This window comes from Anarrhichthys ocellatus, unplaced genomic scaffold (assembly GCF_004355925.1).
Source record: "Anarrhichthys ocellatus isolate YVR2014 unplaced genomic scaffold, GSC_Weel_1.0 scaffold34, whole genome shotgun sequence".
Lineage (NCBI taxonomy): Eukaryota > Metazoa > Chordata > Actinopteri > Perciformes > Anarhichadidae > Anarrhichthys > Anarrhichthys ocellatus.
The window spans coordinates 3,871,690-3,880,482 of NW_022280064.1; the positions used below are offsets into that span (position 1 = coordinate 3,871,690).

At 43.4% G+C, this 8,793-nt stretch overlaps 1 long non-coding RNA gene across 1 annotated transcript in view; it reads right to left on the reverse strand.

The window, feature by feature from the left end:
* Positions 1-1,773: 1,773 nt before the first annotated feature.
* The window catches only part of LOC116393665 (uncharacterized), a 7,492-nt gene continuing 472 nt past the window's right edge, over positions 1,774-8,793 (reverse strand). Inside the window, exon 2 of the long non-coding RNA XR_004213397.1 lies at positions 1,774-5,209. This is a non-coding gene — a long non-coding RNA (uncharacterized LOC116393665). The remainder of the gene's footprint in view (positions 5,210-8,793) is intronic.

An 8,793-nucleotide genomic window follows, 5' to 3' on the forward strand; every position in this document is an offset into this window, starting at 1 on the left:
TCACACGGGGAACATGCGCTCTTTAAAAATAATACAAGTGTGTGTGTGTGTGTGTGTGTGTGTGTGGGCCAGATCCTCAGGGCTCTGTGGTGTTTCTCCAGTCAGTCCAACGAGCTCCGTTTGATCACTGGCTGAATACTGTTCTCGTGGTTTAGGGTTCAATTCCCACACACACACACAATGGATTTTTTTGCTCGTCTTGTGTCACGTCACACTCAAAGGGTTTGATAGAAGGCTGACTGTGCCTTTGTTCGTCGCAGCACAGAGCACATCCGTCTGCTTTTTAAATTGTTCGCAACAAGAGAAAATGTTTCCAGAAAACAGGAAATAAACAAAAAGGGGAAAACAGCAGGAACGACAGAACGTGTTTAAGCAGGAAAAGAAAACCAAACGAGAAGGAAGAGTTGCTGTAAATCAAACCTTCAGGACAGAGTCAGTAACTGTTTCTTTTTTTGCACAATGCACATGAGCAACTCCTCCAAACAACACGAAGACAGTCAAAGCTCAGATCAAGAGATTCTGGCTGCACACACACTGCTGAGGCACTGGAAGCTGAGCAACACATGCGGGTGGAAAAATATATTTATCTTTTATCAATTCAGCATCTCAGTGCAGAAATACAAATCATAAAGCATTTCATTTGTCTGGCAAAACATTTTGAATTTTATTATCATGTTCAACAGGGAACCTTTGGATTTAATTAATATGCACCCTGTGTCCAGAAACCAGGAAACAAAAATGATTGATGTTAAAATCATAAACTTCAAAGCAGAGCATTAAATCTGTGTTTTCAAACAGACTGCAGTACATCTCACAGTACAGTAAGTTCAGGACCAGGATGGAGGAATCAGCACTTTGGAAACAAATCAAAAAAGGCCATAAAACAACAACAACACCTGCTACAACTACGAGGTGTTCTTCTCCTGTTAAAACTAACGCTTCTCATTCAAAACCAGACGCGTACAATCAATGAATCGAAGCCAAACGTCTTCATAAAAGCGCTTCAAGAAGTCAAGCCACAAACAGGAACCTTTACAAAAAATAAAAACTGAAACATTCAAGAATAATTGTCAAGCACAGAAGTCTCTATTGCAAACAGACATTTCAGCTGCTACATTGAGTTTCAGTGTTTCAGGGTGTCACTGTTGTTTTGATGTTTGTCTTTGAATCCAAAGTTTTCATGGTCCTTCTTCACTGACTTTAGGTCAGTCTCCATTTGTAAAGTCCCCAAAAACACAGTCAGAAATCCTGAAAGATGTTCTCCAGGATGTGTCCGTTTGTCCACCACCCCGCTGTGAATACTGCTAAAAGCAAAAAGCAGCTTTGTGCTTCTTCTGTATGCTAAAAAAACCCCACAACAACATCAAACCTTTTTGCAAAGTATCAACACTTACGCTTCAGTACAAATATTAACACGGTGATCTGGATGTTTGGTGGCAGAGCTCTGGGCGGGGCACTGCTGACCAAACATCAGAAACAACTACAAGTATTCTGCATCTTCCTCACAGCACCGAGAACGGCCGATCGTGGCTCAGCTTTGATCTGCACAGGAGGGAAAGCTCTTCTTGGCGAGTAGAAGTATTCTTATTGGCCAAGATTTTTTTTTCCTGTGCAGACGTGTTAAAATGTAGATCATACCACAAACACCTTCCTCCTCCATCGCTTGAGTTGTGGAAGACTGGGATTTTAGTTTGTCGTGACCTGCTCTCCATCACAGCGTGTGCATAGCTTGTTGTAGAAAACAAAAAGCTACGGTGAAATGTTCGGTCGGCATCAAAACACAGGCGGAAAGAAGAAGAAGTGATAAAACAATGAACTGATAACGTTCTGAAACAATCAGTACACAGACTGAACGAAGCACCAAAGTAAAATGAGGCTGCTCGTGTTCCTCACTGAACGTTACAGCTATGGAAGATTATCTTTGCTCCATTAGATATAGAGTTAAAGCTGCACCGGGCATTTGTGAAAACACAACTCATCTACGTTCTTGAGGAAATGAAGAAAACCACCTGGTGGCAAAAGTGACCAGGAAACACGGGATAATAAAGATGGGCTCCCACACATTGCTCTATAGCGCTACTAGTGGCCAAACAACACCGGAGTGCCTTTAAATAGGACGCCGTCTTCAGTTTCTCGCTCCCAGAAGCTGCTGCAGGACTTTCATTACGTCTTGCTGCTCTCTCACGGCCACTAGACTACAGATGCCTGGTGCCGCTTATTAGAACAGAGATAATCTTTGCACTCGAGTCAGTGGTCATAGCTTTTCAAGTACACTAAAAGCAGACAGTTGGAAGCAGGAGAGCAAGTGAAAGTTGCTTTTTTTTCAAAACACGGATTTATTCTGAATAAAAGCACCCATTTTACTTCTGCTGCCCTCAAGATGCCATTGAGCAAGGCATCCGACCCGTTCATTCTGTGACTCTAGAGCTGATCGGGGGCCAGCGGTGGAGGGCTGTGGTCGTCCTCAGCAGCATATGTTTCTGTTTCACACTGACTCACACACTTCTCAGTCTGAAGGCTTCAAACTGTACGTGGATAAACGTAGACGCACGTACATTCATACCGCATGTGTTCAACATCTGTTTGTATCAGAGTGGCTATAAATCAGCTGAAGATCGCACTGGACAACGTCACGTGAGACTTCAAGCTTCTCTGCTGGGATTCATCAAAAAGGCCTCAACAGGAGAATCCAAAAAAAAGGTTACATACATAAGCGGCGCGTACATACGGCGCGTACATACGGCGCGTACATACGGCGCGTACATACGGCACTCGGAGCAGAAGCTGCTCTGAGAACTTCCGTGGTCTCCTGACTCGTATTCGTCTCCTGCGACGAACTGAGAATATGAGTTACTGAATGAAAAACTGCATTAACACAACGGGTGACTTGTTTTTTGTTGACATTTTAAGGTTGTCGAACACAAAGCAGAGCGGATGTTGCAGAATTCAACCGAAAGGCATTAAGCGTTGAGATTAAAACATGACGAATCTCAATAACAGGAGTACTTTCTGTCATTGCTGTGACCCAACCATCATCCTCGATCTCTCTAAAGGTCCCGACTTTGCCGTCCTTTAATATCCGCTGACAGCGTGTGACAGCGTGTTACATCTGTCCTGAAAGAAGCCGTTGTTACAAAGTGTTCACTCTGCCTTCACTCCTCGTTCCTCTGATTGGACAAAGTGGCTGCAATCATTTGATAATCCAGCTGTTGGTGGAACAGCTGTTTAACAGTACGTTAGTTTACTGTGTGAACACGACGGTTTAGTCAACACATACGAAGATGTTTGGAAATACTAGAGATACTATTTCAGGTTTTGTGAGATCAGAGTATTTGAAGTTTAACCCAAAACATGCTGACCGCTCAATTTACTGTCTTGTGACTGAGGCGGTTTTATCTACGTTTCAGTCGTAGGTATCTAAGATCTTTGATTTTTTCCTTGCTCATAACAGTTACTGTCTACACTCGTATTTATCAAATCTGAGCGACCACAAGGTGATTAAAGGGACGAGAAAGACAAAATATATATATTTTTCCTGTTCTTTTTCTAATATTGGCTTATTTCTTATGTAATACTGGACACTTGCTGAGGCCTCTAGAATCAACTAGTTCGGATGAGTGGTTCCCAATGTCCCCCCCCCTTGTGACCCCATCAGATAAAACCACGGCTGCAGTCCAATAGTCTTTTTGAGTGAAATGAGCTGGAAGTATCTAAGTGGCAGCCATGATAAGAGCTCTAAATGCTCAGAAAAGGATGCTTTGATGCTTCCTTTCTCATCTCCTTTAGCAGAGGGAACGCTGAAGGATCCTTCACTAAAGAAGAGTAGATGATGCCGTCCCACAATTCCTTGCGGCAGCAACATTTCATTCTGTTTTGGACAGGACTCCTGACTCGAATTGTACATTCTCGGAGTGTTATGAATAAATAATAATAAAACGTGTAAAGCAGTCGGATTCTTCTTCTTACGTCCCAACGACTTCTCCTTCACAACCTTTTGACGTTTTCATCAAAGGAACAGTTTGACTAAAACAGTGACTTCTAGAGGCCTGAAGAGGTGAACGTCTGAAACACTTGTTTTGTTTTTAAAAAAGAAAAGCATCTTTGTCATCCCATTAATCAAACAACAGATGTGTTTCTCTTGCAGTTACACAATAAATAAAAGGAATCGATGTGGACTTGATGTTGTTATCTGGATATATGATATCAGTAACAGCCTCTCTGTGGCGACCGCTAACTTCTGAACATCTGCATTGGAGACGGAGTTTGAGGGTTTTCTTCCTGATGTTCACAGAGCTGTGTGATGTATTCAGTTATGAGTCAACAGAGGGCAGAGGAAGAGGAGACTGAGAGTGTGGGGGGGGGGGGGGGGGCAGGAGGTTTGCTGCAGTGCTCTAATGATCGTTCACTGATCTCCTGCAGCCTCTTCTCCTCTCACCCCTCGCCCACCTCTCCTCTCCTCCTTCCCTTTCCTCTCCCCTCCATCGACTCCGTGTCTTTGATTTCCCCGCATACTCTATCGATCGTCCTCTCCTGATTCCACGCTCGTCCGCTCTGATTAATGGAAGTCTGCTCGGCCGTCGGGTTCACGAGTGAAACACCTCTTCTGAACACTCCTTCAGTGAACTTTCTCGTACAGATGAAGCCAAAGCGTGAGGATAAAGTGGGATAACCACACCTACACCTGTGACGGTGCTTCCTTCCTATCCGTCTCCCTGTAGCCGCCATGTTGGGAAACCTGGAAAGTCGTCCCCGACAGGAGATATCAACTGCTCAGATTCTCTGTCGGGGAAATTGTGCTGTAGAAGCGGCGTTATGATAAGTGCTGATTTTACACGATAACAGGCCAAAAGCATTAATAAACACGTGTCTGCTGTTTCTCTCCACACTACCTTGTCTGGTGTCAGGACTCTGTGGTCATGGGTTCATTGTCCCAGTCTCTGCTTCTAAGAAGTTCTTGCTGTTCCAGCTCAGAACACGTGTTCATCATCCACCTGGTTCTGTGAGTAATCGCTCCAGCTGCTGCAGTGACTCGTCTCCTGAAAGACGTGGGTGGCAGGTAGAGACTCCTTGTTGTTTCGGGGGATCAGGGTGACTGCGAAGCGTGGACGGATTTAGGAAGACTGGGAGGTGAAGAAGGGATCAGATACGGATCTGGTAGCCGTCGTTGAGAGTGCTGAGCTCCGGAGGTTTCCTCTCCACCGAGGCCGGCCTGATAGACAGACAGAGGGTCAGACAGACAGACAGAGAGACAGTCAGAGAGACAGACAGACAGAGAAACAGTCAGAGAGACAGACAGACCGAGAGACAGACAGACAGACAGACAGACAGACAGTCAGAGAGACAGACAGACAGACAGACAGACAGAGAGACGGTCAGAGAGACAGACAGACCGAGAGACAGACAGACAGACAGAGAGACAGACAGACAGACAGACAGAGAGACAGACAGACCGAGAGACAGACAGACAGACAGACAGACAGACAGAGAGACAGACAGACAGACAGACAGACAGAGAGACAGACAGACAGAGAGACAGACAGACAGACAGACAGACAGACCGAGAGACAGACAGACAGACAGACAGACAGACAGACAGACAGACAGACAGACAGAGAGACAGACAGACAGAGAGACAGACAGACAGACAGACAGAGAGACGGTCAGAGAGACAGACAGACCGAGAGACAGACAGACAGACAGACAGACAGAGAGAGAGACAGACAGACAGACAGAGAGACAGACGGTCAGAGAGACAGAGAGACAGACAGAAAGACAGACAGACAGACAGAGAGACAGTCAGAGAGAGAGACAGACGGACAGACAGACAGACAGACAGACAGACCGAGAGACAGAGAGACAGACAGACAGAGAGACAGATGGTCAGAGAGACAGAGAGACAGACGGTCAGAGAGACAGAGAGACAGTCAGATCACCCAGAGCGTTGCAGTACAAACCCTCTGGTTCTGGTTAACATTGCCCCCTAAATGTTACACAGAAGAACTAAACTCTCTATTTTCATTCACTCTTTTCTTCCTGTCCTCTCTTCCTCTCCACCTATTTCCAGCCTTTCTTCTCTCCTCCCGTCTTCCCTCCTTTCCGTTTCCTCTCTACTGATGTCATCTGCTCCCTCCCTCCCTCCCTTCCTTCCCTAACTCCTCTCTTCATCCTGTTCTTGACATCTTGCACTCCGTCGTTCCTGCTTCGTTGCTTTCTGTTCTTCTACCTTTTCTCTGCACAGAGAGAAGTTCATAACGAAGTTCTTAAAATCGATTTGAATGTTGTTTTTAATCTACTTATTTTCTAAATGTTATTCCCCTGAGTTGAGTGCTGTGTTGTGTTGTGTTTGTTAGTGTACAGCAGGCAGTGCTGGTAACATCGTATCATGCTGCTAGAACAGCGCTGTGCCTTTAAAGCAGCCGTTGAAAACCAGCAGCAGATTGCAGCGCCGTCTCTGCTGGAGTCGGCAACACGTTGTTAAGTGTGCGAGTGCTGCGTTGATAACAGTAATAGCTCTTTAAGTGCTATGGAGTGGTTTGAAGCGCTGCTCTGCTGCTCCGAGGCGTCACGATCACTGAAAAACGTTTCTCTGCACCGATGAGACAATTCGCTTTTATGAAGATCGAAAACCACGACGAAGAAAAGGCAGTTAGATTCACACAGTTTCTCTCTCATTGTCTCTAACTTGCTGAACAGATATCACCGTGTCTCTGGTCTCTGGTCATCACACTTGAGGGTTCAAACCCCTCAATCAACGTTGGAGTGTGTCATCCGCACACCTGGATTCATAACAGCTCACCCAGAACTCTCCTGCGTCTTAGAATAAAAGCAGCTTCTTGCTGTGTCATATTTTATGACTTTCCTAACTAAACTAAACTAAATTAGACAGCTGAACACATTTCTTCTTCCTTGTTTCTTGGTATAATGTTGTCTTTCTGGCTTCCACACTGACACAATATGTGAATGAGTAAGGAAGAAGTATGTGGAATAAGTATAAAAGTGTGTTCGTGATTTTCCCCCAAACCTCTCCAGATAAATCTTTCAACAATCATCATCGTTCATTTTCTGCCGATCGACTGATTATTGCAGCTCTCTCTTAAAAATGACACGATTTAGATTATTAGAATCATCACAAAGGAAAACAAGTAAAGAATATAACTTTGAATATAAACGTTGACGCTCAAGATATGCATTACATTTTCATTTTAGATATTAACTCATGCTGAAATAGCACACACACACACACACACACACACACACACACACACACACACTAATACACACACACACTAATACGAAGCTCATGTTGCTGAGATAATATTTGCGAATAAAACTTAAATATCAACTTTAATATTTCATGTTTTTACAGCTGAATTGCATCTGCAGTTTTATGCTTTATTGTCTCAAATGCTCTAATAACTGGTTCAGATCTACATCATTTGAGGAGATGATTTGATTTAAGATGACTGAAAGAGCCTCCTTTTGAAGTTTTTAAAACGCACGCACGCACACGCACACGAATAATTAGACGGTTAATCCTGCTGGAGCTTCTCATAAGAAAGGTCATCACAGTGCCACGTCAGATGGCAACACCGGGAATGTGACTAATTCTGCTGCAGCGTGTGTGTGTCTGTGTGTGTGTGTGTGTGTGTGTGTGTGTGTGTGGTGACTCTGCAGTGCGGCTGGGCTGCAGCTGTCGTCCAAGTCAGATTGTGTTACATCCTACCACACAGCTGACAGCACACACACACACACACACACACACACACACACACACACACACACACATACAGCATCCAGTGTGTGAGTCAAGGTCTCCCTGCCATGGAGCTGGAGTGGTGATGGTGAGTCACTCTGTTTTTAAGAGCTGCTGACTCCAAACTAAGAAAACAAACTGTAGAAATGAACTATAGGAATGTATTAAATCAAGAGTAGAACCTATTTGAAGACATTCACACACTTAAACTGAACTATATATATGTAATAAAATGCAATTATTCTTCATAACTACAGGAATGTATGAATACAAACCCATAAGAACCCAAACCCAAGGAAAATCATAAGACAGACTAAATGGAGCACATGGAAGACATTTCTGATCATATTTTCTAAACACTGCCCCCTAGTGCCAAAGATCTGACATGTTACATGTCACATTGGGCGTTTATGTATAAATGTTTTACTCACTTTAAAACCAATCAACTTGACCTATTCTTTGCCTTTTTATTTGCATTTCCACAACACATATCAGAATTATAACTTGCATGTTTAGATTTAACCAAAACATCTTTTCAGCTTTGTTTTAGAGACAGAAGTGTGTCGTTGGATGATCTTCAGTGCATCGTTCATTCAAACACACACTGTAGAATATAAAGAAATCACTTTGAAGTATTACTAAATAGGATCGTTGAATCTAGTTTGTTTGTGTGTTGTATTTATTGATATGCACATTTTTCTTTCATAATTTCATAATTAATTTGACAAAAAATGTAATCAATTTGAAAATGTTTTTGTTGAAATGTCTTTTGAATTCAACAACAGAACATATTTTAATAAAAAACAATTGAATCAGTTAAATCTTTTCAATCAATTGTTGTTATTGTGATAAATACTTGACCTGAAGAGCAGAGCCATGAAGAGAAAGGGAGAGGAGGAAGGATCATACCAGCATCCACCATTAAAACACTGGTGAGCTCACTGGTAAGTTTGGAAACCGGTCATTATTTTGATTCTTTCTCAGTCAGAACATGCTGCTAAAGCTATGACAGAGCATACTGTAGAGTACCCCCCCCCCCT